This window comes from Oncorhynchus masou, chromosome 16 (assembly GCF_036934945.1).
Source record: "Oncorhynchus masou masou isolate Uvic2021 chromosome 16, UVic_Omas_1.1, whole genome shotgun sequence".
Lineage (NCBI taxonomy): Eukaryota > Metazoa > Chordata > Actinopteri > Salmoniformes > Salmonidae > Oncorhynchus > Oncorhynchus masou.
Window position 1 is genome coordinate 32,213,660 of NC_088227.1, and position 22,408 is coordinate 32,236,067.

Here is a 22,408-nt window from a genome sequence, read left to right on the forward strand (position 1 = left end):
CAATGGGGTTTCTGCCTTGCTTGGCTGGCCGGTTATCAGTTAGATGGTGGATATTCACTAGCGTTTCCTGTCTCAGTCTCATGTGTCGCACAGAGAAATGAAGAGTCAACAAGTCCAGGCCCAGGGCCAGTCTAAACAAGCACAAGCTAATAATTCAGAGAAGGAGAGGGGGTAGTGGGTATCACCATAGTAACAACAATGTGCTGACGAGCTGTATTATTAGTGTACTATTAATCACCTTTAGGGTGCCTAGTTTCACGTTTCAACGTTTGTCACGTGAACCAGATACAGCAGGTGGAAAACAGTACAGTGAAATGCTTACTTGCAAGCTCTTTCCCAACAATGCAGAATAAAAGCGTTAAAATAGATTCTCATCTAATGAGAATCCAATGAAGTTACATTCAGGTCAGTGGCTGTAGCATTACTCCAAAGTGCAGGGACACTGAAATGGTCTGCATAGAAGGCCTAGCGTCAGGAACACTGACTACAAACAAATATGTTCCTATTAAAATTCCTTTGAAAAAAAAAACAGGGAATATGACATGTTTAAACACACACTCTCCCTCCCCCTTTTGACCTGCCTCTGTAGTGAACTGACAGTAATAATGAATGCCGACTCCTTGGCGGTGGGATGTGTCTGTGGAAGTCTTCAGAAGACCTTCCCATCCCTAAGAAGCCTCTGACAGAATGGTACATATGTAGAGCAGGGGGATTCAGAACGGCTTGATTACACATTCAGAACTATTTACCTGCATGTTTTAACCTGAAAACCAACGATGGAATCTCTCTCGGATATCTGTCTTAGACTGGGTCAACCTGGAAACACAATGCCTATATAAAGAGCTCTTATTTCACCAGCTTTATGAAAAGAGCCATTGTGTAACATCATAACCCATATTTTAAAGTCTTTTAGAAAGACAGAAATGAATACTGCTGTCTAAATGTAAAGTCTAAATGGTTGTTTACTTCATCTCTCTGCTTGACAGAGTTGTATTCCCCAGTAAAGAGGTGCTGAATACTTTCCTGTTGTGGAAACGGAGAGATATGCGTCACGCATTGTGCTTTGTAATTAAACTCGCTCAGTGCAATTAAAGTCCAAACGAGCAGCATGCTAAAACTGCTTTTCTCGCTGCGTTAAGATTTGAAACAACCTCCGTTGGGGAAAAGAGCAAGTCCAGAGAAAACAACACAAACCACAACATATTCTGCTCTGGGTTGAAACCAGGAAATCATTTTGGTGCACATATTTCATAACGGTCTTAAGTTACTAACTAAACCCTGACGGGTGGTTGCCCAGACCAACAGTCCTACTCCCATGTTGTGTTATAGAGCTGAGGATGTGCAACAGTAAACTTGTGCAATAAGAAGGTAGATTTATATTCTACTGTTGCAAAACTGCTCTACTGAACCTGACCCTGGCCTTAAACATGACATGGACTTGGGTTTGACCTCAGGAGTAAAGCTTCACCTGGGTCTGATCAACCACCTCATAAACATGTTTCGTTCTTCATTACCCTAAAGCTGTGACAACATGGCAACAGACTGAAAGAGAAAGTCCTGTATTTTAAATAACAAATCGAGGCTAATCTTAGACTAGCGATAAGTACCATGTTAACATGATAACCACAGTGGCATTGTTACAGGGTTGTTACGCATCACTGAATGAGTCAAGTGCGGTGGTGTCGTTAGGGCCAGGTTTCACCAAGCCTCAGAGTAGCAGTGCTAATCTAGGATACCATGTCATCTTTATGATCTAAAAGGCAAAACGGATCCTCGATCTGCATACCTACTACTCTGACACGTCTAAACAATGTGATGAAGAAATGTGTTACTGTACCGTTTCTGGAGGAGGACTTTGCTTCCCTTCTAGAGCATCCACTTCTTCTTGGTTTCTGAAAAACAATCCAGAACACTTTTGTCACCATGTCATTGTCTTGCCTTGCACAGAGTTCTGAACATCCAAAAGTAAGTACTGTCAATGAGCGTTAGATCAACAGTGAAGGGTACGTATGACCATATTGTTCTCGTTGTGCCTCTGACTATGTGTGTATGTCTGTGTCCCAACAACGAACAGTACTCAGATTCCGTTTATCAACTTTCTCCTGGGTTGAACACGTACCTAAATTATTCAGGAGTGAAAGTCATAGCGCCATTCTAAAAACAACAAAGCGGCAGGCGGAGGCACGATAATTAACAACGCATCTCTCGGCTGTCCCATGTTAACTGGGCTATTAAATATCCAGCAGTGACATCATCCTGGTCCTAGCCTACTGAAAACCCAGACCGCAGGGCAAGAGCACACGTGCCCACACACACACGATAAGGCCTACCACGACTACAGGGACTGCCACAGAGCAATGACTCAAATGTGTAGAGCAACAATGTCACTCTGTATTTGTCCCACATACTGCAGGCCTGTATGGTTTACTGTAAAAAGAGGCATGGCATAGGCTTACTGTAAAAAGAGGCATGGCATAGGTTTACTGTAAAAAGAGGCATGGCATAGGCTTACTGTAAAAAGACACTTCAAAACAAAAAGGTCCTGTAGGGCAGTGATGATACCAGTATCGCAATATTTTTTCCATGGCAAAAAAGAAAAACACGAAGCAGACACTTTTGTACTTTAAAAACCTTCTGTATGTAAAATTGTGTGCTATAGATTGGAAAATAAATCAAATGTGACTCTGGATGACAACATGATGTTTGCTTTCCACATTAGGGCTGTTTTCCTGAATAAGTTAAAGCTGCCTGTGTGTTGCGTTGTTGTTTCCTTGCCACGATTCTAACGGGCATCGTGATACTGGTATTGTCCCAGCCCAGTGTTATGACTGTGTTGGGCATCTAGACTAGTAACACACAGCAGTAATGTGCCAGGAAAGATTAACATTCTGAAATCCATAACTGTTTGTCTTGTTCACCATCAGATCTGACAAATATAATATTGAGGAATTTTAATGGAAATCAGGCTAGACTAAAAGACAGATGTGCAGGAGTAGCTAAATGTGGAAGTACAAAATGTTTTTTTTTATCCCCAATACCCACAAAGGCCATTTACATGTTATGTAGCTGACATTTGTCAAAAATCCTCAAAAGCAGTCAAACACAAGCAACCATTTTCTCCCACCACTGTGTGCCAATGTGTAGGCAGGGAAATTAAGTCATCAGAAAAGAGGAGGTGCAAATCAACTGGACAACCCTGAAGATTATCCACACAGCCCAGCCAAGGAGAGACGTGCTGACCTGGTTTCATTGAGATGACTTGCATTGTTCACTCAAGTGCACGCACACACACCTCGCTCTACTGGGTTTCCCTTAGACCAGGTCCTGTCCTAAGGCGGCCCCAGATTATAGCTCTGCTTTAGGGCCTCTGGTCCTAATGACAGCCCCTTAGCCTCCAATGCTCTGGTGGGTCACAATACACCTTTATAACTCTGGAGTGGACAGAAAGAGACATATCTGCTCCTTCTACGTCGATTCCCATCTGTCACAGAAAATATTCCTCACTCCCTCCACCAAACCTGCCTGGCTGTGGAGCGAGGGAAGAGAGGATGGATGGGGAGGGCTGGTCACCATGGGGATTGTTGCAGTGGTGGAGCTGAGCAGCACTCCTTATATGGTCATTAGTGGAGCGCAGGAGGATCCCCATGGTTCAACATGACTGGTCTTTTATTCACAAACACACACACACACACACACACACACACACACTATACCAAAACTTCAGAAAAACAGTTTGGTACTAGTATTTTTGTTCCTTATGGTACTTCTGTCAAATGTCTCACGGACCAACTCTGTCTATTAGCGAAGCCGATGTGTCTCTTATAGCGTGTATGAAACCAGAAAGAAGATAAGCCCATTTCAAAGCTAATTGCCAGCAAAACATTACTCGTTCACTTCAAAAACACACATTTAAAAAAATAAAAATCGGTCTCTCACATCACTCCCAAAGGTTATTTAAGCAATAATGCCCGAGGTGTGGTGGTATACGGACAATATACCACGGCTAAGGGTTGTTCTAAGGCACGACGCAACGCCCTTAGCTGTGGTATATTGGCCACACAGTATACCAAACACTGAGGTTCCGTATTGCTATTATAAACTGGTTACCAACGTAATTAGACAAGTAAAAAAATGTTGTCATACCTGTGGTATACGGTCTGATATACCCAGCTGTTATACTGTATGTTTGTTTTACTCCATGTGTAACTCTGTGTCGTTGTATGTGTCTAACTGCTTTGCTTTATCTTGGCCAGGTCGCAATTGTAAATGAGAACTTGTTCTCAACTTGCCTACCTGGTTAAATAAGGTGAAATAAATAAATAAATAAAATAGACAGGTTGGTTGCAACAAAACTGACCCGTGCCCAACTATGAGGCAATACAGATGTGGCTGGCTTAGATTGTTGACAACATGTAAGTTATTTGTCTTCAATATTTATTGAAAACAAATACATTTGCAAAATGAGCACTTGTCTCAAATACATCGTTACAGATGCTGGTTAGCTAGCTAGCAAATGTTTTGCAATATTAGCATAGATATGAAATCAGTCAAAACAGGACATGGTATCAAGAACATGATGAAACAAAGTGAAACGAGTCACTTACGATTCCCCACATGGCAGTTTGTCATTCTTGTAGCAATCTGGCCATCACAACATGCTGACTTCTGCCCCATGGAAGCGTGCACATCGTTTTAGTGACGCTGTCGGCTCACCCATCTATTGCCTCAGCAAACTGACTGCCTCCTGAAGCCATCACTGGTTAAAGAGACAGCGCACACTTTTAGAAAATAAGCTTCCTTCATACAAAGGTTGTTGATCAGTTCAATTAAATAAGTCCCAAATGGAAGGGTTTCAAATTGTGTCATCTGTAGCCCGATGAAATTAGCCAAAACAAGCTCAATAACTCAATGCATGCACACACTCCTATTGAATATGCCTTCATCTGGATTGTGAATAGACCAAGGCTACATCTCTATTGAATGGTACAATAGAGATGTACCATTCAAATAAATTATTACCATTATATTGTTATGTAGTTTGTTTATACAAATCTAAGTCAAATGTATTATATAATTGATTCATGAATGCATACATGGCTGATGTAGAAAATGTCTAATGTAATGATATTGAATTCAAAACATGCCTGACGATTGAACAGTAGCTGAGTTTATCTGCCTGGATCATGTGCCATATTATTTCATTTTTTTGCAGTGATATCAGGGACGTCACTAGGCCTAAAATAATCATTTGCCCCCCCCCCCCCTAAATAAATCAATATATCAGTCAATATATTTTGTGTGATTTTTTTTCTTCCCGTCAACAATTCCATCGCATCTTAAACTTCTTACCGGGCAGGCACTAGGACCTGGGGGGTGCTGCTGCAGAGGCTGCTGCACCCGCGAGTGACAGTTAGGTCTACTTGTAGCTAACATTTTGGTTAACATTAGCTAGCAGTCTACTGCCACAGCAGGAGCTAACAGAATACTGACAGGACGGATTCATGCATATAAGCTACGATGTGAATTTGTGGTAAGTTAGAACAGAGAGTATTCACTACTACAGACTTCGGTCATCATCAAAACTTTGTTATTAACCAATACGTTTTTATGTGAGTCAAGTTAGTGTAATAGATGTTGCGAGCTAACTAATGGTAACGTTAACGGTGTCTTTTAAATTCAACATAAGTTACGTGGCAATGATATCGAGTTAACGTTGTATTTAAATGTAGATTTGCTATCTGTGCCAGGCTATAAATGAGACAGATGACGTAACATCATGCATATATCTTGTTATACTCAATTGCTTTCATTCAGTAGGCCATTGCAAAACAATTATTAGTAGGTCATGTGTAGAAAAGGTGACAGTGTTGATCACAATATCATTGTATTATGCTCAATTTCTCAAATGTAGGCTAGCTAACGACTACCAGCAGCTCTCCCGAAGGCCAATCTGAAGAGAAATTAAGATTTTACCAGTTCAAACAAACTAATTAAAACTTAAACTGATTAATCTTTCAGTTAAATTTGTACAACATATGTCTTAATTTATTTATGCCTAACAAAAGTATGTTCATGATATCTTAAAGGGTCATGCAGAAAGAGGCTTTTATGCAAGGCAGAGATCAACATGCGGGCTGTATAAGTGAGAGAGCAAGCAAGCCCAGAGAAAGAGGGCCGACAAACAAGATCCAGAGGGGGAGGTAGAACAAACAAGATCCAGAGGGGGAGGTAGAACAAACAAGATCCAGAGAGGGAGGTAGAACAAACAAGATCCAGAGAGGGAGGTAGAACAAACAAGATCCAGAGAGGGAGGTAGAACAAACAAGATCCAGACAGGGAGGTAGAACAAACAAGATCCAGACAGGGAGGTAGAACAAACAAGATCCAGACAGGGAGGTAGAACAAACAAGATCCAGACAGGGAGGTAGAACAAACAAGATCCAGACAGGGAGGTAGAACAAACAAGATCCAGACAGGGAGGTAGAACAAACAAGATCCAGACAGAGAGGTAGAACAAACAAGATCCAGACAGGGAGGTCCAACAAACAGATCCAGAGAGGGAGGGCCAACAAACAGATCCAGACAGGGAGGTAGAACAAACAAGATCCAGAGAGGGAGGTAGAACAAACAAGATCCAGACAGGGAGGTAGAACAAACAAGATCCAGACAGGGAGGTAGAACAAACAAGATCCAGACAGGGAGGTAGAACAAACAAGATCCAGACAGGGAGGTCCAACAAACAGATCCAGACAGGGAGGGCCAACAAACAGATCCAGACAGGGAGGGCCAACAAACAGATCCAGACAGGGAGGGCCAACAAACAGATCCAGACAGGGAGGGCCAACAAACAGATCCAGACAGGGAGGGCCAACAAACAGATCCAGACAGGGAGGGCCAACAAACAGATCCAGACAGGGAGGGCCAACAAACAGATCCAGACAGGGAGGGCCAACAAACAGATCCAGACAGGGAGGGCCAACAAACAGATCCAGACAGGGAGGTAAAACGAACAGATCCAGACAGGGAGGTAAAACGAACAGATCCAGACAGGGAGGTAAAACGAACAGATCCAGACAGGGAGGGCCAACAAACAGATCCAGACAGGGAGGGCCAACAAACAGATCCAGACAGGGAGGGCCAACAAACAGATCCAGACAGGGAGGGCCAACAAACAGATCCAGACAGGGAGGTAAAACGAACAGATCCAGACAGGGAGGTAAAACGAACAGATCCAGAGAGAGAAAGTAATCAAGCCGCTGCAGCAACTCCTTCCAGAAATAAGAGCGATTTAGATGACAGACACTGGGCACCCAAACAAGTGAAGCTGAATAGCTACCCACACCGAAAAGGGCATTTCAGCACTACTGGTTTGAGAAATACAATTGGGTAGAGGACTCTGTCCACAAAAACACAGCTTTCTGCTTTCCATGTGGAGATTTTGGCAAAAACATTACATTTGATTTTTTTGTCAGTATTTGCTGCAAAAATTGCGGGGGGAAAGCGTTGCTTATCTTCAGTTAACATGAAATGGCATAAACACACAGAGACGGTGTTGTGGAATGGCAAAGCTAACCGGCAACTAGCAGTCATGGGAATATTGCTCAGATTTTAACATCTGCCCATGCTAGTGATATTGCAGAGAGAAGGGAGTATCTGAGGAGAATTGTTGCGGTCACCTCAATGTTAGGAAGACAGGGACTCTTTCCGTGTCAATGATGAATCTAGTGAAAGCACAAATAGAGGGAACTTTCTTGAATTTATGGAGCTTTTGAAGGAGTTTGACCCTTTCCTGCAAAGGTACAATACTCCATCAAATGTGACGTCTCTCTCTCCAGAATCTCAGAATGACATGATCGAATGCTGTGCTCAAGAGATTATGGACACCATGGGCTCAGATGTCAAAGTCTGGAATGTATTCCATTATGGCGGATGAGGTCAGGGATGGGCAGTCTGAACAGTTTGTGTTAGGTATGTAACAGAGGGCACAGTCAAGGAGCGTTTACTAGTACTAGCAGAAATCAAGTCATTTGATGCCCAATCGATAGCAAATGAGTTGCAACAGCAGCTCCAAATGAGAGAGGTAGCAGGCCTAAAGTGCATTGTACAGACCCATGATGGGGGTAGCAGGCCTAAAGTGCATTGCACAGACCCATGATGGGGGTAGCAGGCCTAAAGAGCGTTGCACAGACCCATGATGGGGGTAGCAGGCCTAAAGTGCATTGCACAGACCCATGATGGGGGTAGCAGGCCTAAAGTGCATTGCACAGACCCATGATGGGGGTAGCAGGCCTAAAGTGCATTGCACAGACCCATGATGGGGGTAGCAGGCCTAAAGTGCGTTGCACAGACCCATGATGGGGGTAGCAGGCCTAAAGTGCATTGCACAGACCCATGATGGGGTAGCAGGCCTAAAGTGCGTTGCAGAGACCCATGATGGGGGTAGCAGGCCTAAAGTGCATTGCACAGACCCATGATGGGGGTAGCAGGCCTAAAGAGCGTTGCACAGACCCATGATGGGGGTAGCAGGCCTAAAGTGCATTGCACAGACCCATGATGGGGGTAGCAGGCCTAAAGTGCATTGCACAGACCCATGATGGGGGTAGCAGGCCTAAAGTGCATTGCACAGACCCATGATGGGGGTAGCAGGCCTAAAGTGCGTTGCAGAGACCCATGATGGGGGTAGCAGGCCTAAAGTGCATTGCACAGACCCATGATGGGGTAGCAGGCCTAAAGTGCATTGCACAGACCCATGATGGGGGTAGCAGGCCTAAAGTGCGTTGCAGAGACCCATGATGGGGGTAGCAGGCCTAAAGTGCGTTGCACAGACCCATGATGGGGGTAGCAGGCCTAAAGTGCATTGCACAGACCCATGATGGGGGTAGCAGGCCTAAAGTGCATTGCACAGACCCATGATGGGGGTAGCAGGCCTAAAGTGCGTTGCACAGACCCATGATGGGGGTAGCAGGCCCAAAGTGCATTGCACAGACCCATGATGGGGGTGGCAGGCCTAAAGTGCATTGCACAGACCCATGATGGGGGTAGCAGGCCTAAAGTGCGTTGCACAGACCCATGATGGGGGTAGCAGGCCTAAAGTGCATTGCACAGACCCATGATGGGGGTAGCAGGCCTAAAGTGCGTTGCACAGACCCATGATGGAGGTAGCAGGCCGGGGGTAGCAGGCCTAAAGTGCGTTGCACAGACCCATGATGGGGGTAGCAGGCCTAAAGTGCATTGCACAGACCCATGATGGGGGTAGCAGGCCTAAAGTGCATTGCACAGACCCATGATGGGGGTAGCAGGCCTAAAGTGCATTGCACAGACCCATGATGGGGGTAGCAGGCCTAAAGTGCGTTGCACAGACCCATGATGGGGGTAGCAGGCCTAAAGTGCATTGCACAGACCCATGATGGGGGTAGCAGGCCTAAAGTGCGTTGCAGAGACCCATGATGGGGGTAGCAGGCCTAAAGTGCATTGCACAGACCCATGATGGGGGTAGCAGGCCTAAAGTGCATTGCACAGACCCATGATGGGGGTAGCAGGCCTAAAGTGCGTTGCAGAGACCCATGATGGGGGTAGCAGGCCTAAAGTGCATTGCACAGACCCATGATGGGGGTAGCAGGCCTAAAGTGCATTGCACAGACCCATGATGGGGGTAGCAGGCCTAAAGTGCATTGCACAGACCCATGATGGGGGTAGCAGGCCTAAAGTGCGTTGCAGAGACCCATGATGGGGGTAGCAGGCCTAAAGAGCGTTGCACAGACCCATGATGGGGGTAGCAGGCCTAAAGTGCATTGCACAGACCCATGATGGGGGTAGCAGGCCTAAAGTGCGTTGCACAGACCCATGATGGGGGTAGCAGGCCTAAAGTGCGTTGCACAGACCCATGATGGGGGTAGCAGGCCTAAAGTGCATTGCACAGACCCATGATGGGGGTAGCAGGCCTAAAGTGCATTGCACAGACCCATGATGGGGGTAGCAGGCCTAAAGAGCGTTGCACAGACCCATGATGGGGGTAGCAGGCCTAAAGTGCATTGCACAGACCCATGATGGGGGTAGCAGGCCTAAAGTGCATTGCACAGACCCATGATGGGGGTAGCAGGCCTAAAGTGCGTTGCACAGACCCACGATCTGGAGGCTATTTATGTACATTGCTTTGCTCATGAGCTTCATTTGGTGTTGTGTCATACTTACAAGGCTATTCCGGAGGCTGCTGAGTTTCAGTTTCTTAGAGAGTGTGTATTTGTTTTTCAGTACAGCCCAAGTTAACCACCACAAGTTCAAAGAAGCTCAGTCCAAACTTAGAATAGCATCAGCTGAACTTGTACAGCTTTCAAACACTCGCTGGGCAGCCAGCTGCGATCCAGAAACGCAGTCCTGGACACTAACTGTTATTTTTGATTGTCTATCTGCCATTGGATCCCCCATGGCTGTTGGTCTGAGAGTAAAGCTTCATCAGTTCTCCACTGTGTATTTGCTACTGATGTTTCAGTCCCTCCTTTCTGTAACTGAGGGACTTCATCAGTTCCTCCAGAAAGAGACTGTAGACCTGTCAGAAGCTTGTTTCGGCAAACAAGCTGTATGTGACACACTGATAGGCAAACGCACAGATGCATTTTCCACAGAACTTTATGACTGAACCAAATCACTGAAGTTCACATTATTCCAGAGGCAGATGCGGCAAGAAAGCGCAAACAAAGGAAAAATGGAAGATTGTGGTGGAGACATCCTTGGGTTTAGGCACAGAATTTTAATGTTCCCAAAGAATGAAAACAGTTGTTGCTCCCCTGCTTGGGCAGGATGGTTTGTGAGCTTGACCAGCGATTCAAATGTAGATGCAGGTCTGCTCAACGGCATACCGGCATGCAGCCCCAACTCAAAAAACTCCCTAGAAACGTCATGCTTAACCGAGTTTGCCAAGCACTATGGTATTGATGTTAAAACAGAAGAGATGTTTGTGGCCAGAAAAGAGAGGCTGGATGTCTCTTCCAAAGATATGCATCTTTAAAAATAGGAGGTATACTTTGATGCGTCCACCCACAAAATAAGCATCAAGAGAGAAGCAGGAGGAGCATTTCTGTAATATTTGTTTGTGATCTTACTCCTAATTCTTTTTCAGTTTTTAAAATGTTATTTAGCTCATTAGTTGAATGTAGTTTTGTCCCATTGTGGATGATACTGTTTAAGATGTTCTACGCATCTGAATTATTGGGTTAATTTTGAGCAACAATTAACAAAAAGGTGAAATGTAAGTATTTTGGCTCGATAGTACAGCCATTTTTGTGCATTTTGTTGGATGGATGGGGACAGAGGGGACTTTAAATTCTTTATTTGGATAGAATTTAAGTAAGTCATAGATTAGTGTCTAACAAACAAATACACTTAAAAATAACCTTATTTTGATCGATTTTACACCCGTTGTGACTAAAAGCTACACACCCCTCTACTCACTGCACGTGATACACACTTCACTGACCCAAAAGCCTCTTCCTCTCTCTCACTCTTTCTGGAATGATAATGGAGAGATTCTGTCTGCGTTTCCGCTGACAGACACAGAAGGTACTGGAATCAGCAAGAGACATTGGCGGCATCCTATTCCCTTTTTAGTGCACTACATTTGACCAGGTCCATAGAGCCCTGGAGGGAAAAAAGTACTACACTAAATAGGGAGACATTTGGGACACATGCAGAGTTCTAGAAAATAAACATGTTTTTCCAGCAGAGTGGAATTTTCCAGCCCAGTGACCCTAATACAGTAATAACAAAAGCACCAGTGTTGCACCTCGTCAGAATAGATAGGATAGTGACGCTCTCCATCAGAGGGTCTGAAAGGCTTTGGTCATTCAATGGAGGCCGAATCATGGCCAGTCCCTTAACAGTGATGTGGTGTTGCTCATAGCATGATGAAGTGGCATCTACAGGAAAAGCCTGCTTACTGCGTAGACATACAGACTAGTGCTGTGCAGGGTGTAGGCTAAGGCTTCTATCTAGATAAAAATGTGATGGAGTGTGATTGATCAGTCAGTCTGGAGCTGTGGTAGTGTCACGGTGAAGAATGGGTGTTGTCCTTGACCTCTAACTTTCAGATCTCCTATCCTGTCAGGAATTAGGGACAACGTGATCCATCTAGTCTCCTCAGTCCTTCTGAACACACCACTTGCTAACCGCCTGCAGCCTCCTGCTGTCTGGCCACTAAAGTGTTGCCATGGATACCACGGGTTGTTGGACAGTGGGGGAAGCACATGCAGATGGTACTTCTGTAGTGGAACCCCTCAGGACTTCCTCACTGCCACAGTGACTGTTAGCAAAAAGGGAAGGTTCATTGGTGTTAAGTGAATTGTCACTTATGGCCAGGATTCCTGCTAACAGTATTTTCAACAACTGCTGTGAAATTCTGTAGAGATCAAAGAGTCGGTGGCATCCTGTAAGACAAGTCACCCGCTTCTGTGAGAGAAGAACAATGGATTCCTATCCAACATTTACATAAGAAAACACCCAAGATCACACTACTCATTGAAACGAAAGCAGGAACTTCCTTTCAGTCATCCCAGAAGAGACAATTGAGGAACATCTTTCTCTGTCACTTTCAGTGAGGATCTAGAGTGAATGTGTGAGACAGACAATTCTCAGAGAGACAGAGAGAGAAAACATCTGTCATCTAGGTCTAGTAAGTACTTAAAAGGCTCTGTCAGAGTCAAGAAGACGATTTCTTGACATGGCAGGACTTTATGATCATAGTCATCGCAAATGTGAAAATGCACGTTAAATATTGGCCATACTAATGACCTGAATGAATAGCACATCGGCCAGGCAGTCTGTTGTTGACGATCTAACTGATTTGACCTGGGAATCCAATTCATTAGGAGAAAGAGACAGATTCTCAGAGTGGAGGAAAGCCACATGTCATGCTACTGCCCCGCTGCCTCAGGATTCCTAGATGTATGTGTGTGTGTGTGTGTGTGTGTGTGGGGGGGGGGGGGCAAAGTGTTTCCCCTGTGGTGTAGTGAAAGAGCGAGACGCGACGCTATGGCAGATGTCGTAATGAGCTCTCAGCCAGGCCATCTAGCAAATCTCAAAACTGCATTGAAACAGCATGGAAGTCTAGCCCGCCTCATCTCAGTCCACTGAAACAGTAGATTAGATTTAGTGTGAAAGCACACTGACCAATGGTTTACCAGACACATTGGCTCAGAATATGTTCTCTGTCATTCGCAAGCTGGGGATTAGTAAGTGTTCAGGGTCAATTCAATTTCAATTGAGTTGTCCAGATTAGAAAAAGATCGTATTTATTAATGATTTGGGGAGGGGAACCTGCCTACCCACCCAATCACCATGGTTGCCTTGCTTCTGACCGACCGACCAACTGCCACATAGCCTAGGCCTCCTCTGTAGGCCACTCAGCTACTCACACTCCACTAGCACTTAAATGAAAGGCTGGTGCTAAACGTATACACCTTTACTGACTGTAGCCCCCACATGTGGTTCTGTAGTCCGTGAGAGATATCTGATAAACTGACTACAAGTTAAAGGGTCATGGCATTGGCATCAAAGGAAACATTAGAATGTTAGACTTCACCCCCCCCCCCCCCTTTGTTTACCAAACAGTGCAGGCCTTAAAGTTGGGCATTCACTTACAGCTCTAGAAACTATATTAGACATAGAAATTTAGCAGGTCTTACAGCAGTGATTATTTACATTTTCGTACTGGTCCCCTGTGGGAATTGAACCCACAACCCTGGCGTTGCAAAATGCCATGCTTTACCGACTGAGCCACAAGGGACCAGTAGTGAAATACGATTAATTTCAAGAGGGAGCTACTAAATTAATGTCTACATCTAGTTATTTAGCCAATGTCATTATGAATCACATACAATTTATCATTCAATTGTTCTCTACAACATTACAACCTTAAACTGCTTGTACTTAACAGTGTTGATTAAATAAGAACGTTAGTTTGCTGTGACGGTTGCTAGTTTCGACTGTGCAGTGATTGGTTGCATCTCTCCCATATTTCGGCGTTGGGAAGGTGGTAACATTAGGAGGCATTTCTGTGCTCTGGACCAATCAAAATCAACTTGCTACTCTCGCCATTTTCATCTCCAGATCTGTGGCTTTCTATTCACCTAGCCCTGGTCAATCAATGTTGAGAGGGGCAGTTTCTACGGCAACTTAAAAAACAGGAAGACTCAGAAACTCACAGTGAAAACTTGAACAGATGTTTATTGTGGAGGGTAGCTACAGTTGAAGTTGGAAGTTTACATATGACATATGTCAACCACTCCACAAATTTCTTGTTAACAAACTATAGATTTGGCAAGTCGGTTAGGGCATCTACTTTGTGCATGACACAAGTCATTTTTCCAACAATTGTTTAAAGACAGATTATTTAACTTATTATTTACTGTATCACACTTCCAGTGGGTCAGAAAGTTACATGCACCAAGTTGACTGTGCCTTTAAACAGCTTGGAAAATTCCAGAAAATGTCATGGCTTTAGAAGACATCACTTGAGTCAATTGGAGGTGTACCTGTAGATGTATTTCAAGGCCTACCTTCAAACTCAGTGCCTCTTTGCTTGACATCATGGGAAATTCAAAAGAAATCAGCCAAGACCTCAAAAAAAATTGTAGACCTCCACAAGTCTGGTTCATCTTTGGGAGCAATTTCCAAACGTCTGAAGGTACCACGTTCATCTGTACAAACAATAGTACGAAAGTATAAACACCATAGGACCACACAGCCGTCATCCGCTCAGGAAGGGGACGCGTTCTGTCTCCTAGAGATAAAGGTACTTTGGTGCCAAAAGTGCAAATCAATCCCAGAACAGCAGCAAAGGATCTTGTGAAGATGCTGGAGAAAACAGGTAAAAAAGTATCTATATCCACAGTAAAACGAGTCCTATATCGACATATCCTGAAAGGCCGCTCAGCAAGCAAGAAGCCACTGTTCCAAAACCGCTATAAAAAAGCCAAACCACAGTTTGCAATTGCACATGGGGACAAAGATCGTACTTTTTGGAGAAATGTACTCTGTTCTGATGAAACAAAAATAGAACTGTTTGGCCATAATGACCATTGTTATGTTTGGAGGAAAAAGGGGGATGCTTGCAGGCCGAAGAACACCATCCCAACCGTGAAGCGTGGGGGTGGCAGAATCATGTTGTGGGGGTGCTTTGCTGCAGGAGGGACTGGTGCACTTCACAAAATAGATGGCATCATGAGAACGGAAAATTATGTGGATACATTGAAGCAACATCTCAAGACATCAGTCAAGATGTTAAAGCTGGATTGCAAATTGGTCTTCCAAATGGACAATGACCCCAAGCATACTTCCAAAGTTGTTGCAAAATGGCTTAAGGACAACAAAGTCAAGGTATTGGAGTGGCCATCACAAATCCCTGACCTCAATCCTATGGATTTGTGGGCAGAACTGAAAAAGTGTGTGCGAGCAAGGAGGCCTACAAACCTGACTCAGTTACACCAGCTCTGTCAGGAGGAATGGACCAAAATTCAGCTTGTGTAAGGCTACCCAAAACTTTTGACTCAAGTTAAACAATTTCAAGACAATGCTTCCAAATACTAATTGAGTGCATGTAAACTTCTGACCCACTGGGAATGTGATGAAATAAATAAAAGCTGAAATAAATCACTTGACTATTATTCTTTCATTTCACATTCTTAAAATAAAGTGGTGATTCTAACTGACCTATGACAGGGACATTTTAACTAGGATTAAATGTAAGGAATTGTGAAAAACTGAGTTTGAATGTATTTGGCTAATGTGTATATGTAAACTTCTGACTTCAACTGTATGTAAGGGATAATCAACAAGGGGCTATGAGTTCTAGGAAAATAATGAATGATGTGGAAGGTGTGTTCCACGATGAGCTCGCGAGGTGGAAATGGCCTTCCACAGAGATGCATTACTTTCCAGAGAACGCATGGAGCCCCGAGCTGATTATCCCTTTAATACCATGGCTAGAATTTAACACATTTGCCTGTAGAAATGTGTTCAACATCCACTGAAATAGCTGGCAAATTTACTAGATAGTAACAGTAGTTGCCTTGGTAACCAAACAGACTTGCTAGTTGAGCTAACCAAACCATCAGTCCTAGGGTTGCTATTATGGGAAAAACTAATTCAACAATGTCAGTAATGTTTTCAATTCAACTTTTTCTTTCAAAAGCACCTCAAAAAAACATAGAACATGTAAGAATGAACTATTGCCATTGAATTCTACCATGCGGATAAACCGTGCGTTATTAGGGAATCAGGTATTCAACAATACATTTTAGTCTGTTAGCTTTGAGAGAGCGAGATCTACATACACACCATTTTGATTTGTATTCAGCAGATTTAATTTAGAAAAACCCTGTTAATCACACAAATCTGCAGCCACTAGCTAACCGTCAGTTGATGTTCCAAGTTATCGGCGATGTGCCGACGGAGCAGAGACCGCTCGATTAAGCAGCAAACACTGACTATGGCCGTAATGACATTCTATTCACTTTAATCATGCTCAATTCTGAGTAAATCGTCTAACTTTTAAACTATGTAATGGTAGAGACAAAGGGCTTGGGCAAATTGTTTTTCTCGTGCATTTCTCTATTGAATGAATCATGTTATGGATGAACACCCTACACAGAAAGACAGAAGATGTTTTGTGTTTCAGTATGGACAGTCTTAAATGGATGAAAGAGGAAGTGGCGGTCAGGAGAGCACTATTCAGATGACATAAATTGGTCAGTGTAATCTCCCTTGGCTGTATAAAATTGCTGTTATGAAACACTGCATATTCCCCTACTACTGAAGAAATGGAAGTAGCATCTAGCAAGACACACAAACAACAATATCAAGTATTTTTCAGTTTTTCAAACCAAGGCTACAAAACCTGTTATAAAGCCAAGGAAGAGCACATAAAATCAACGAGTTAAAAATAACTTATGTTAGGAAGAGTTTCGTAGACGGACCTGCAAGAGCAACAACGACTATATTCAGACCATATTCAAACATCTTGTCTTTGGACAACCATCACGTACAGTGAGTAGATCTATGTTGGAGGGGAAGTCATGCCCTGAATCCCCAGTAAGTTAAATTCCACATTTGGCCCATTCTAAGAACTCAAAACATAAACCAACCTCAAGCCAAAACACCCAAATCAGGGTCAAATTTCATGGAGTTTTAGCTTCATAATGACAGAAGAACCATAACAGTCCTTCTGAATCTGACTTTTTATAGCAACTACATAGGCCTAACATCTGGCCTTGGTTTACATGGCTAACCTCAGAGGTGAATACTACGTGAGGACAGCAACAAATACTACTCACTGTAGCACAACAGTAGTGGAGTGCTGTAGACTGTGGATCTGATTCTGTAGCAAGGCAAGTGTGTTTCGGGGTCTGCGCGACAATGCCTATCCTACTCATCCTCTATTACGGTAACCTTTAAAAACAGTGGTCTCTTCACCTTTTACTGGACACAAGTCATAAGCCTTCCTTATGAGTAGAACATATACAGCACCTTCAGAAAGTATTCATAGACGTTGTGTTACAGCCTGAATTCAAAATAGATGATGAAATACATATATATTTTTCTTCACCCACCAACACACACACACACACACACACACACACACAACCCCATAATGACAAAGTGAAAACATGTTTTTAGAAATCTCTTGAAAATCAAAGCTCAGGTTGTCACAAGGGGCATTGAGCTACCGCTAGCAGCATTTTTTTTTGGCAAAGACTTCTACTAAACAAACAAAAACGTCCCTTTTTCAGGACCCCGTCTTTCAAAGATAATTCATAAAAATCCAAATAACTTCATAGATCTTCATTGTAAAGGGTTTAAACACGGTTTCCAATGCTTGTTCAATGAACCATAAACATTTCATGAACATTCACCTGTGGAACGGTTGTTAAGACACTAATGGCTTACAGACGGTAGGCAATTAAGGTCACAGTTATGAAAACTTAGGACACTAAAGAGGCCTTTCTACCGGGTCTGAAAAACACCAAAAGAAAGATGCCCAGGGTCCCTGCTCATCTGCGTGAACCTGCCTTAGGCATGCCGCAAGGATGCATGAGGACTGCAGATGCGACCAGGGCAAAAAAATTGCAATGTCCGTACTGTGAGACACTTAAGACAGCTGATCATCCTTACAGTGGCAGACCACGTGTAACAACACCTGCACAGGATCGGTACATCCGAACATCACACCTGCGGGGCAAGTACAGGATGGCAACAATAACTGCCCAAGTTACACCAAGAATGCACAATCCCTCCATCAGTGCTCAGACTGTCTGCAATAGGCTGAGAGGCTGGACTGAGGGCTTGTAGGCCCGTTGTATGGCAGGTCCTCAACCAGACATCACCGGCAAAGACGTTGCCTATGGGCACAAACCCACCGTCGCTGGACCAGACAGGACTGGCAAAAAGTGCTCTTCACTGACGAGTTGCGGTTTTGTCTAGCATGCTGTTCAAACAGCTGGAAGACAGACAGAAGGGTGTGTTCCTAACTCAACTGTTCTACCTTGTTGTCTAGCAAAAAGATCCAAGGTGGATAAATATAAAGATTAGTTGGCTATTCATTGGCACGTGGGCTTGTGCGACTGCTGACTGTTTGAAATGCACTGTATTTGACCTTTAATTGTAATTGAGAGAACACAGTGTACAAAACATTAAGAACTGCTCTTTCCATGACAGGGTGATCAGATGAATCCAGGTGAAAGCTATGATCCCTTAAATGTATCCTGTTAAATCCACTTCAACCAGTGTAGATGAAGTGGAGGAGACAGGTTAAAGAAGGATTTGTAAGTCTTGAGACATGGACTGTGAATGTGTGCCATTCAAAGGGTGAATGGGTAAGACAAAATATTTAAGTGCCTTTCAATGGGGTATGGTAGTAGGTGCTAGGCACACCAGTTTGGGTCAAGAAATGCAATGCTGCTGGGTTTTTCCACGTTCAACATTTTCCCGTGTGTATCAAGAAAGGTCCACCACCCAAAGGACATCCAGCCAACATGACAACTTGAAGCATTGGCGTCAACATGGGCAAGCATCTCTTGACACCTTGTAGAGCCCACGCCCCAACAAATTGTGGCTGTTCTGAGGGCAAAAGGGAGGGGGTGGGGGGGTGTAACTCAATATTAGTATACTCAATGTATATTGTGACTCGTCCATTAGTTTGAAACAAAACCTAATTGGCATCAAAGGAACATTTTAATTTTAGACATCGGCCACTATTTTTTGAAGAACTTTGTTTACCAAAATGGTGCCAGCCTTAAAATTAAAGCACGCCGTGTGTGGGGGAGGGACAAGAAGTAAAGAGTTCCTTAGTCAGTCAGCCCAGCCAGTGAGAGAGACTGAGGGTTGCTGTGGTATTCAGAGCCAGATCGGACAGAGAGGAGTGTACTGCCCTGCCCAGCCGTACCCACCCTTACTACCAGTTTATTACCGCGTGGGACTCCAGGCGTAGAATTCCTCCAACATCGACCTCAATAGCACCTCTGTTCTGGTGGTGTTTGAATGTCAAACGCACTGCGATACAAAGGAGCCATATCTCAGTATGTGTGTGAGGGGGGGGAGAGAGAGGCATCTACACTATTAGGCATCTTCTTGTGTGGGGGCTACTATGGCTATGCTAGCAAGGCCCAACATAAGCACAGAAATGTTAGGCCTATTTATTGTAAGCTTTCGATTAGATGTGAAGCCATAACATGGAGGAAGTAATGAGGTGAGGAGGCCTAGACATAACATGGTGATTTAACATGATCTACTCCCAGTAGATAATGTGTGGCCCATGTAATAATCAGACCAATCTGATTTGTGATGACATTTCCCATCAGGGATGAATAAAGTACTGTACCCATCTGGTTTTAGCAGTATGAACTCACTACTGTAAGTCGCTCTGGATAAGAGCATCTGCTAAATTACTAAAATGTAAGCAACAGCGACTGAAATTAATTCACATCACTGTATATTACCAGTACAGTCTGAGGGGACAACGAATCACCATCACAGGGTGTTGTCTAAATGAGATAAAGCCTAGGTCTGATGTCACAGGTCCCGACTCCTGCCCGTCTACTTATGGTTCAGAGACACATGGTTATGGAGAAGTAACGGACCTGCCGTTTGGCTGTGGTCCATATCAGGCTGTCAAACATATCTAGGCCTCCTCACCTCATTACTTCCTCCTCAAAATGGTCAGAATTCCTCGTTTTTGCACTGCGGCTGCTGGCCAGCAGGTTGTCCTCAGCAACACAGAGTTATATACCCTACCGTTCAAAGGTTTGGGGTCACTTAGAAATGTCCTCGTTTTTGAAAGAAAAGCCATTTTTTTTGGTCCATTAAAATATCAAATTGATCAGAAATACAGTGTACACATCATTAATGTTGTAAATGACTATTGTAGCTGGAAACGGCAGATTTTTATGAAATATTTACATAGGCGTACAGAGGCACATTATCAGCGACCATCACTCCTGTGTTCCAATGGTACGTTGTGTTAGCTAATCCAAGTTTATCATTTTAAAAGGCTAATTGATCACTAGAAAACCCTTAAGATATGTAAACATTATTAAAGTGGCAATATTTAAAGTGGCATTGTTTAAAGTGACTAGTGATCCATTTATTAAAGTGGCAAGAGATTTGAGTCTGTATGTAGGCAGCAGCCACTCTGTTAGGGATGGCTGTTTAATTAACAGTCTGATGGCCTTGAGATGGGACCGAGAAGCTGTTTTTCAGTCTAGCTTTGATGCACCTGTGTGGGTGGACCATTATAGTTTGTCTGATGCGTATGCTGAGGAACTCAAAACTTCTCCATTGCATTTCTGGGGGGGAGGTGCTCCCTCTGCTGTTTCCGGAAGTCCACGATCAACTCCTTTGTTGTTGATGTTGAATGAGGTTGGTTTCCTGACAGCACACTCAGAGGGCCCTCACCTCGTCTCGGGCCCTCGTCTCGTTGTTGTTGGTAATCAAGCCCACTACTGTTGTGTCATCTGCAAACTTGATGATTGAGTTGGAGATGTGCATGGCCACGCAGTCATGGGTGAACAGGGAGTACAGGAGTGGGCTGAGCACGCTCCCTTGTGGTTTGGGGTGTCAGCAGAGTAGAGATGTTGTTTCCTACCTTCACAACCTGGGGGCAGCCCCTCAAAGTCCAGGATCCAATTGCACAGGGCGGAGTTGAGATCCAGGGCCTCCAGCTTGATGAGCTTGGAAGGTACTATGGTGTTGAATGCTTAGCTGTAGTCAACGAACAGCATTCTTACATAGGTATTCCTCTTGTCCAGATGTGATAGGGCAGTGTGATGGCGATTGCATCGTCTGTGGGCCTGTTTGGGCGGTATGCACACTGAAGTGGGTCTAGGGTGGCCGGTAAGGTGGAGGTGATATGATCCTTGACTAGTCTCTCAAAGCACTTCATTATGACAGATGTGAGTGCTACGGGAAGTTATCATGTCATTTAGTTCAGTTATCTTTGCCTTCTTGATTACAGGAACAATGGTGCCCATCTTGAAGCATGTGGGGACAACAGACTGGGGTAGGGAGCAATTCAATATGTCCGTAAACACACCAGCCAGCTGGTCAGCACATGCTATGAGGACGCGGCTAGGAATGCCGTCTGGGCCAGCAGCCTTGCGAGGGTTAACACGTGTAAATGTTTTACTCACGTCAGCCACAGAGAAGGCAGGAGGGGGGCTGGATTTCTTTTTGTAGTCCATGATTTCCTGTAGACCCTGCCACATACGTCTCGTGTCTGGGTTGTTGAATTGTGGCTCCACTTTGTCCCTGTACTGGCATTTCACTTGTTTGATTGCCTTGCGGAGGGAATAACTACACTGTTTATATTCAGCAATATTCCCAGACCTCTTTCCATGGTTAAATGCGGTGGTTCGCGCTTTCAGTTTTGCACGAATGCCGCCATCCATCCACAGTTTCTGGTTAGGGTAGGTTAAGTCACACATCTCCAATGCACTTCCTTATAAAACTCACTCACCGAGTCAGCGTATAGATCAATGTTGTTCTGAGGCTGACCGGAACATATCCCAGTCCGTGTGATCAAAATCTTGATGCGTGATTTCTGATTGGTCAGACCAGCGTTGAATGGTTCAATTTAATGGCACATCCTGTTTGAGTTTCTGCCTGAGACGGTAGGAGCAAGCATGCGCCGTGGTCGGATTGGCTGAAGGGAGGGCGGGGGAGGGCCTTGTATGCATAGTCGAAGTTAGAGTAGCAGTGATCAAGTGTATTACCCTCGCGAGTACTGCAGTCAATATGCTGATAGAATTTAGGTAGCCTTGTTCTCAAATTTGCTTTGTTAAAATCCCCAGATACAATAAATGCAGCCTCAGGATATATGGTTTTCAGTTTACATCAAGTCCAGTTTAGTTCCCTCGAGGGCCGT

The 22,408-nt window shown here is 44.1% G+C and overlaps 1 protein-coding gene across 8 annotated transcripts in view; it reads right to left on the reverse strand.

Annotated features, from left to right (window-relative positions):
• The window catches only part of LOC135557844 (CYFIP-related Rac1 interactor A-like), a 47,175-nt gene that overhangs the window by 13,506 nt on the left and 11,261 nt on the right, over positions 1 to 22,408 (reverse strand). For 4 of the 8 annotated variants that reach the window (XM_064991505.1, XM_064991507.1, XM_064991512.1 and 1 more), the window contains exons 2-3: positions 4,605 to 4,756; positions 1,838 to 1,892 (exon numbers count right to left, since the gene is read on the reverse strand). The gene's annotated coding sequence lies outside the window, so the exon portion shown is untranslated. The remainder of the gene's footprint in view (positions 1 to 1,837; positions 1,893 to 4,604; positions 4,757 to 22,408) is intronic. The other 4 variants (XM_064991504.1, XM_064991508.1, XM_064991511.1 and 1 more) reach the window with 1 other exon arrangement.